Here is a 10,449-nt window from a genome sequence, read left to right as displayed (position 1 = left end):
GTTTTTCTTATGAGACCGCGTCCCCTCGCGGGGCTCGCTGCGCTCGCCACGCTTCGGGCACGGTGGCTTGCTGCGCTCGCCACACTATATAAAATAAACTCCATGCGTAGTTGGATAGTAGGGGTATGAAAAAATCGGGTGCATTTAACATGGGAGCCCAGATAATACATAAGTACCGTTCAATTAGATCGATAATAAGCTAAAAACGGGTAATTTCATATGGTTATGCCAAACGCCAACCATATATCGTAGGCCAGTAGAAGAGAGGGTTGTTGTGTGAGTCTAGGACAATAACAACCACATATATACACATAATGATCGGGATCGCGATAAAGTGGGGCGCAACGTCATTTCCGCCCCACTTCCGCCCCGCGTCCGGCATCGTTGATGTCTAAGTGCGCATGCGTCTCTGGGGTGTTGCGCTTAGGATCCTAACTCCCCGCGGCTTCACGGATTGGATGGTAGCTGACGTATTTCCTGCGTCTGGAATGCTACGTCGGAAGTCCATTTCCTGGCCTTTGAAACGCATTGCGGTTACTGGTTTTACGTGCGTGGTGGCTTCCCGGCATTGCCATGGTGACGAATCCTCCCAAACTTTATAGATATACGATATACGTTCGGGCTAGATCCGCCTCATATGTAGTTGGTACACTCATAGCAAGGATGGTGTGGGGATAGCCATTTTTATGAGAGAGGAGACAAGGAAAAAATATTAGTATATAAGCAATAATTACGCTGTTCAAGATGTTTGTAAGATCATTGAAAAGGGGTATAAAAACACGACTATTTTGGATATACTCCTAAACATACGCATAAGGTCATTTCTCAAAGTTGCTTAATGAGTGTGCTTAGAAACACACTGGCCCAATTTCCGGATATGGGCTTTAAGAGGTGAACTTTAAAAATATATATATATGTATAACACTTTACTGTATTAGAGGCGGATACAGATCCTACGTACATGTGAATCATATAACAGGGCTGGAAAGGTATGCCAGTGATAGTGTGGATTTCCTTTACATACATGTCATACCTTCACCATTTTATTACAGCACCCAATATTCCTAGGAGGTTCCCCTTCCTAGTACTGGTCGGGCCCAACACTGCTTAGCTTCCAAGATCGAACGTGGATGGGCGGTACCAGTGTGGTATGGCTGTAGTGTGGTTAGTGGTAATATGGTCGACATAAAAGGATTCCACTAGCTGAGATTAAGTTGAGTGGAAGAGAGGTGGGCAAAGATATACCCTAAGGTTGATTGGATTATACCGGACCTTAGATGGTATAAGGAACGGGGTACAGATGCCCACAGTGTGGTCTGGGATCTCTTTGCTGGGACATCGGGAAGAGTTTCAGATGTTACAGGAAAGGTGCTATCTCATAGCTGTCATTAAATCCTTCTGGATGAAGGGTATTTAGTTCGAAAATCCAGAACATTTCTCTTTTTGATAGTAGATTTGACAGGTCTCCTCCTCGTTCTCCTAGTGCGACCAGTTCGATTCCTTTAAAATTAAGTTGTTCTGGATCCGCATTGTGATATGCTGAGAAGTGTTGGGAGACTGCATGTGTTTGGACTTTGTTCTTAACGTTTCTAACATGCTCCTGTATCCGGATTTTTAATGGTCTGTTCGTCTTTCCCACATATTGTAAGTGGCAGGGACATTCCAGAAGATAGATGACAGATGATGTGGTACAGTTTATGAAATGTTTTATCTTGAAATGTTTTATCTTGAACTCCTTGGATTTGTCTTTATTATGGAATGAATTATGGAATCTAGCCCGAACGTATATCGTATATCTATAAAGTTTGGGAGGATTCGTCACCATGGCAATGCCGGGAAGCCACCACGCACGTAACACCAGTAACCGCAATGCGTTTCAAAGGCCAGGAAATGGACTTCAGACGTAGCGTTCCAGACGCAGGAAATACGTCAGCTACCATCCAATACGTGAAGCCGCGGGGAGTTAGGATCCTAAGCGCAACACCCCAGAGATGCATGCGCACTTAGACATCAACGATGCCGGACGCGGGGCGGAAGTGGGGCGGAAATGACGTCGCGCCCCACTTTATCGCGATCCCGATCATTATGTGTATATATGTGGTTGTTATTGTCCTAGACTCACACAACAACCCTCTCTTCTACTGGCCTACGATATATGGTTGGCGTTTGGCATAACCATATGAAATTACCCGTTTTTAGCTTATTATCGATCTAATTGAACTACTAAATACAGGAAGTGACGCAATTTCCTTGTGTACATAAATACCTGCTCCCTCTATCTTGTCCCCACCCCCTGAGGAAGTCTATCAGAGACGAAACATGTCGGGCAACTTCTGAACTCACTGCTCTCCACACTAAAAGCTAAGCAATTCCACATACTTCTTTTACCTTGATCTTATTGTGCATTCGTAACTTTTGGTCATATATCTATTTATATACGCTTTTTATTATATCCTGATACATATTTAAAAAAAAAAAAAAACTTTTTGTTCTTTTTAACTCCTCTTTTTATATGTAAAAACTCTCTGTATTTTTTACTCTATCGAGATACCCTACCCCCATTGTCATATATTGTATCATTGCACAGCCTAATAAATGTATTATTATTTTTAACATACAGCCTACTTTTATACATATATATATATATATATTAACTGAAGTCGACGGGTTCTAAAAAAAATTTCTCATTTACCCCGTACCGATAGAGACAGCACACCACTGTCTCTTTTAGGACCTGAGCAGACACCCCTTAATACCAGTAGTGGGAACAGTTTATTCTGAGTAAGCATCTAGCTTCGCACTCACCTGTTGTAATACTTGAACTATGAAAAAAACTCCAAATCCGGGCTCAGGCCAACTTCGAAATACTACCCATTGGAATCCAAAGGACCATATATTGGCACATTTTATGAGGCAGTTAGGAACGAGCTGTGCCCAGAAGATGGACCTAGCATACAAAAGAAAAAGAAAAACCTCACTTATAGAGAAAGAGAAGCCATCAAAACTCTCCAGGACAACAACGATATTGTCATTAAACCGGCAGATAAGGGTGGCGGATTGGTTATTATGGATAGAACATCATACGAGTTGGAAGCAAAAAGACTACTAGGGGACACAACTTCATATATCCGGCTACCACAAGATCCCAAAGATGAATACGTAGAGGAACTCCGGACTATCGTACTAAAAGGGCTACGCAACGGAACCCTCACAAAGGATGAATACCAGTACCTATTACACACCAATCCGACCACCCCTATCTTTTATTTCTTACCAAAGATACACAAATCTCTGCAAAACCTTCCCGGTAGGTAGGGATGCCAATCCCGTGTCATGGATTCGGGATTGAAAAAATCTCAATCCCGGGATTCCCGGGATTCCCGGGATTGAGTTGGCCAATGAAAATATTATTTATTCAGTACTTTTTCCAATATAAAAATGAGTGACCAGTACAAATAAAGTTGTGAAAATAGCTTGTTTTTATTAACATTCTCAAAATACAAGTTTTAAAGCTGTCAAAGGCAACATTCACTTTTGCAATATTTGAACAAAACAAGAAATGGTTCAAGGACAGTCCTCAATGATTATCTGAGTAACCATTAATATATTATCTGACAACTTATAAATATACTAAGATTTAAAGACAAAAAATGCAATCAAGAATGGACTGGACTACGGTTTGCAGGACCTGCCTTGCGTAACTGAGCCCCTTCTGTCTCCATCACTGCATCAGTATTGCAATACTGTTAAACAGCTTCTAAAGACTAAAAAGATTAAGTCAAAAAATACAATCAAGAATGGACTGGACTACGGTTTGCAGACCCTGGCCTGTCCTGGCCTGAGTAACTGAGCCCCCTCTGTCCCCGTCACTGTGTCAGCAATACAGTTAAACAGCTTCTAAAGACTAAAAAGATTTAAAGACAAAAAATGCAATTAAGAATGGACTGGACTATGGTTTGCAGGCCCTGGCCTGAGTAACTGAGCCCCCTCTATCCCCGTTACTGCGTCTGCAATACTGTTAAACAGCTTCTAAAGACTAAAAAGATTTAAAGACAAAAAATGCAATCAAGAATGGACTGGACTACGGTTTGCAGGCCCTGGCCTGAGTAACTGAGCCCCCTCTGTCCCCGTCACTGTGTCAGAAATACAGTTAAACAGCTTCTAAGGACTAAAGATTTAAAGACAAAAAATGCAATCAAGAATGGATGGTAAGACTATTTACTGCGCAAGTCCTTATAATAGGAACGTAGAAAACAGAGTGTGTCTATAGTGTCATCTCCCAGACGTGTGCGTACTTTAGTGCAGATCATGCCAGCTGCAGAGAATGCCCGCTCTGCCTCAACAGAAGTAGCTGGTACAGTCATCATGAACTCATACGCCTTTTGAAGACACAAGCCACGCTTTCCATTACTTTCCAATAAAACCATCTCTGTTTTAACAGCTTTTATTAGATCCTTCTCCTCATCAGTCTGACTCTGTTGGAAAGAATGTTGTGTCAAAGAATCTTTCATTGCCAATTCAAGTTGCTCTTGTAGACTTAGTTCCACTTCACAGGACTCTCCATCTTCTGAATTGTTGTTGAGATTCCATAAAGAACAAGCTTCTGTAACTTGATCACATGATGAGTCGTCATCACCACCACCACCTTCAGACGTAGACGGATTTAAATAATGGAGACGTAGCAACAATGCTACCACAGTTCTTTTGACCTCTGCTGAGTTTGCAACTGTGAATGTTGTGTCATTTATGGCCCTTGGATTGTTTAAGTATTGTAGAACGCCTGAATATTCATTTCTTCGTTCAATAATCCTTTTACGCACCGCAGCAGCAAGTTTCTTTGCCAGTGTCGAACATTGTTTTTCCAGTTGTTGAAGTGCAAATTTCATTGCAGCATCAGCTGTGATGAGGTTAATGTCTCGACGACATAGAGCTTCTACAACAAGTTTAACTGGCTGCATAGCTGACACAATTTCTAGCACACTCTCAAAATCAGCATCTGTTAAATGAACTTGAGACTTTACATCGATCATTGCCTTCAGAATACAGCTCCTCAAACGTGCAAATCGACTTAGCATTTCAAAGAGGCTATTCCACCCTGTCTTACAGTCCAGTATCAAGTTTAACTCCTGGCCAAGTTCAGCTCTTACATACTTTTGTAGCACCTCGTCATTCCTTGTTGGTGACCGTCTGAAGATTTTTACGACTTTCCTAACCTTCTGGATCAGGTGCAAGTAGTCATCTGAAAGTTCAGCGATGTCCTCAATATTGTGGTCACTGACCTTAAATTCATCCTCTTCATCTTCATCATCTGAATCATCAGATTGCATGTTAGCTGTTAAATCTGGACTTTCAGGACGCTTGTACAATACATCCATAACAGCTAGATGAATGCCATGAGCATAGCATAGCTGCTGTTTGACTGTTATAAGTCGACCCACCTTTTTCATGACACTTGCACCATCCGTACAAATTGCCACTATGTCATCCTGGAGCGAAAGTCCAAACTCAGAGAGTTTCATTTCAAGCAGGTTCACACATTTCTCAGCAGGCATTGATCCAAAGACCCGAACCATACCGAGGCTCCAGAACAAAGATTGACCAACATGAACATTGACATTCATGTAACGTCGGTTGCGACTAGATGTCCACTCATCAAAAGTTAAACTGAAGCGTTTACCATCTGCCTTCAGCTTTGCAAGCTTACTTGTTACCAACCTTCTCGTCTTCTCTCCATGTTCCATAACAAGTTGTTTTATGGTTTCTTTTGATCTTGGTAGTGGTGTAAAGCCCTGCATCTCAAGACCTTTTCGAATATCAGGTGACGTTATAAATATACGGAATGACAGTCCATCAAAGGCAACCATCCTGGAAAGAGTAGCCTGTAGTGAATTTTCTTCATTTTTTACAAGAAATTTCAACATAGGCCCGCATTTTGTTTTTTGGCTGCAGTAGTCCATGAAGACTCTGTTGAACTTTGACTCGTTGTGTCAGACTCATTTGACCGTTTTTGACTATGTAAATAAATTTTGTGCATTGTCTTGAGGTGTACATGCAGGCATTTTGTAGAGCCGCCACCACATTTTAAAACTTTTCCACACTCTTTACACTGAGCTGCTTCTCCAGTGGCTTTTTCACGTAAAAAATGATTCCAAACACCTTCTGATTTATAAACAACATACTCTGGGGCTGTTTTTTTGGGGTTTGAGGTCGCCATTGAGGCTGGCAAAAGGTGCGTGCAGGTCAACAGAGTACAGTAGGTGGTGGTGGTGGTGGAAGTAGTGAACTAGGGCACCAGGCGAGGGTGGGTGGCTTAGGAGGTGGGAATAAGTGACGTCAATCAAGGAGTCAGGAATCAGGACAGAGTCAGCTTCCAGTAGCCGGCAGTAACAGACATCCACAGCTGGCAAAATGCTCAGGCATCGACAGCAGACCACATCCTATGCTCCTCTTTCTAACTCCAAAAATCTGTGTCCTGACAAACATAAAATGAAAATATTTGAAAGTGTTTTGCTTAAAGTATTAAAAAAAAGACACACTATTAATAAGGACCCCACACAGTGAAAGCACCAACACACCAGACAGGACAGGTTGAAAAAATGTATGGCCCCAGCACAGTCCCACAGAAAAAAAAAAAAAACTTATTTAAGGCCCTCGGCCTAAACAAGACATAAATTAAACATTAATGATGCAGGCGGCGCTGCACAGAGCCACAGAAAAATAAAAAACAATACAAATAAGTATTTTTCTTGTAGGCCTGTGCTGGGCCATGAATGTTGTTTTATTCCTGTGGTGTGCGAGGACCAGCAAGACCACCACAGGTATATAAAACTGAACAACATTTATGGCCCCAGCACAGTCCCACAGGAAAAAAAAAACACCTTTAAGGCCCTCGGCCTAAACAAGACATAAATTAAACATTAATGATGCAGGCGGCGCTGCACAGAGCCACAGAAAAATAAAAAACAATACAAATAAGTATTTTTCTTGTAGGCCTGTGCTGGGCCATGAATGTTGTTTTATTCCTGTGGTGTGCGAGGACCAGCAAGACCACCACAGGTATATAAAACTGAACAACATTTATGGCCCCAGCACAGTCCCACAGGAAAAAAAAAACACCTTTAAGGCCCTCGGCCTAAACAAGACATAAATTAAACATTAATGATGCAGGCGGCGCTGCACAGAGCAACAGAAAAATAAAAAACAATACAAATAAGTATTTTTCTTGTAGGCCTGTGCTGGGCCATGAATGTTGTTTTATTCCTGTGGTGTGCGAGGACCAGCAAGACCACCACAGGTATATAAAACTGAACAACATTTATGGCCCCAGCACAGGCTTCAGAATTTGTTTCAATAAAAAGACTAATAGTCCATACACACTGGGTGATTATGCCCAGTCGCCCAGTGTGTATGGCACACATGATGATGGGGAAAATAGCTGGGCTGAAAAACGTTCAGTGCTTACAAACTGAGCGTTTTTCCCTGCCAAGCCATTTTATAGCCATCCACTGACTCCCTTGCTAGTCGCTACCAGCAGATGAGAATCGGCCAGCAGAGATGATGCCGGAGTGCGCAGCGGCACTGACAGTCAACGCTGCCCCGTACACGCACTGGGCGGCTTTCACATGAAAGTGGCTTTCACATGAAAGTCGCCCAGTGTGTACGGGGCTTTAGCAAAGAAAATAATAAAATATAAAATATTCACAAACTCACCAGCCCCTTCAACTTCTCCAAAAGAACAGGGGGGTGTTGGGTGACGGCAGGGTCAGGTGACGGGTTGTGGTGTCCAGTCCTGTTCAGTTTGGACCTGGGATACAGTTCCACCTGCAGCAGAATGTCAATCTTGGCTCCGCCTCCTTCTTGCAGGGCCCAGTCAATAAGGGGTTGGCTGACGCTCCCACAGCCCACAGGGAAGCCCTCTGGCCCACTCAGCAGCTCCCCAAAGAAAGTCCTCCACTCCTCTCACCAGCCAAGCTTCAGCAGCATTCTGTATGGGGGTCTGCAAGTGCTTTCAAGTGCTGCTGCTGCCCAAAGAAAGGCCCCCACCAGCCCCTTTTAGTGCTCCATAGAGCCCAAACTAGGAAGGCCTTAAGCCTGCAGTGCTCATCTACCTAACCCACCTGACCCAGCCCTAACAAGGCATACAGGCCAGGGAGGCCCAAGGGAGCGCTCACCAGTCCCCAATTCACTGCAGCTGCAGTATTCAGTGGCAGGCAGCGGCTCCTCCACTCCAGCAGCTCTCAGCTCAGTGCTATCTATGCTGAGGCTGCTCACTGTGGCCAGCGTCGTGCTGCACGACGATCCCCCCAGACTCAGCCTGCTGCTGGCTGTCACGCTGCCCCGGCGTCCTCCTCCGCGCTTAAGATGGCGGGCGGGCGGGGGAGCAGCTGAAGGGGCGGACTGCTGTCTGAGGCTGCGCCGCGTGACCTCTGACGTCACGCAGAGCACGCAGCGCTCAGCCCGGCCCCGCTCAGCCGCGTAGCGCGACTCCAGCGTTCTCTGAGGGAACGGAGCATCTGATGGCGGCGCTGGTGACTTTAAAAATTAAAGGTACAGAAAATCCCGAAATCCCGGGATTGGGGACTACAATCCCGGGATTCAAATCCCGCACATTTTGGCCTTAAATCCCGGGATCCCGCCGATCCCGATCCCGGGATTGGCCACCCTACCGGTAGGCCTATTGTGGCTGGGATAGAGTCACTCACGTCACACCTGTCTGAATATGCAGACAAATTCCTTCGACCACATGTCACCAACCTCCCCTCCTTTTTAAAAGACACCACTTCGGTCCTCAACATAGTGGAAAATCTTACATGGGAAGAAGACTACCTATGGGCAACCATAGATGTCCAGTCACTTTACACGTGCATCAGACATGAGGACGGGATTAATTCCTGTGAGGAATTTCTAAGAGAGGATGGCACCCTTTCAGATGTAAACCGAGAGTTTTTATGTGACGTGATGAGATTTATCTTGAAGCACAATTATTTTAAATTTTTAGACTGCTTTTACCTACAAGTATGCGGCACAGCTATGGGGACCATTTTTGCCCCTAGCTTTGCTAATTTATTAATGGGTCACTGGGAGAGGAGATTTATTCTTAACAATCACCGTTTTAAAGAGAATATTATCCTTTTTAAACGTTATATTGATGACATTTTAATCATCTGGAGAGGCTCCCAAGCAGAATTTGATGATTTCCTTAGATATATAGGAGACAACGACTTGAACCTGGTTTTTACTTCCAATGTGCACAGCGAACAGGTGGAGTTCCTTGATCTAGTACTAGCGAAAGATGGGAATAACATAATTACAAAAAAATTAGTGATAAAAGTGGATACCAACAGTTATATCCATTACGAAAGTAGTCACCTTAAGAGATGGAAAAACAATGTGCCATTCTCGCTGTTCCACAGGCTATCACGAAACTGCAAAAATACCACCGAGAGAGATGTACAGATCACCACCTATGCGGATAGATTCCGGGAAAAGGGGTACCCAGAACATATCTTGAAGGACGCCGAACAGAGGGCTAAAACCCTGAACAGAGATTCCCTACTACAATACACCAAAAAAGAAGAACATACCCCAGGAATCAAATTCGTCACAACATACAACTGCCATGAGAAAAACATAAAAGCAGCACTTAATAAACATTGGGGTATCCTGTTGATGGACCCAGTTTTAAAAAACAGTTTACCAACACGTCCACAGGTGGTCTATAGAAAAAGCAAAAATCTTAAAGACCTAGTGGCACCAAGCATGCTAAGAAACGAAACCCAACATAGAACCAGTATGCCAAAATGCATAGGGAGCTACAAATGTGGCCACTGTATCATCTGTCGCCTGCTGCACCCAAACAGGAAATCATTCCATAATAAAGACAAATCCAAGGAGTTAAAGATAAAACATTTCGTAAACTGTACCACATCATCTGTCATCTATCTTCTGGAATGTCCCTGCCACTTACAATATGTGGGAAAGACGAAAAGACCATTAAAAATCTGGATACAGGAGCATGTTAGAAACATTAAGAACAAAGTCCAAACACATGCAGTCTCCCAACACTTCTCAGCATATCACAATGCGGATCCAGAACAACTTAAGTTTAAAGGAATCGAACTGGTCGCACTAGGAGAACGAGGAGGAGACCTATCAAATCTACTATCAAAAAGAGAAATGTTCTGGATTTTCGAACTAAATACCCTTCATCCAGAAGGATTTAATGACAGCTATGAGATAGCACCTTTCCTGTAACATCTGAAACTCTTCCTGATGTCCCAGCAAAGAGATCCCAGACCACATTGCGGGCATCTGTACCCCGTTCCTTATACCATCTAAGGTCCGGTATGTTCCAATCAACCTTAGGGTATATCTTTGCCCACCTCTCTTCCACTTAACTTAATCTCAGCTAGTGGAATCCTTTTATGTCGACCATATTACCACTAACCA

The 10,449-nt window shown here is 43.6% G+C and overlaps 1 pseudogene; it reads right to left on the bottom strand.

Moving 5' to 3' along the window:
• Positions 1–1,043: 1,043 nt before the first annotated feature.
• On the bottom strand, positions 1,044–1,162 carry LOC146044347 (5S ribosomal RNA; annotated as a pseudogene).
• Between the last annotated feature and the right edge of the window lie 9,287 nt (positions 1,163–10,449).

The sequence above is a fragment of the Crinia signifera genome, chromosome 19 (genome assembly GCF_055691185.1).
Source record: "Crinia signifera chromosome 19, ASM5569118v1, whole genome shotgun sequence".
NCBI classification, from domain to species: Eukaryota; Metazoa; Chordata; class Amphibia; order Anura; family Myobatrachidae; genus Crinia; species Crinia signifera.
The sequence above is the reverse complement of the archived record's forward strand: the minus strand, read 5'-3'. Positions and strand labels throughout refer to the sequence as shown.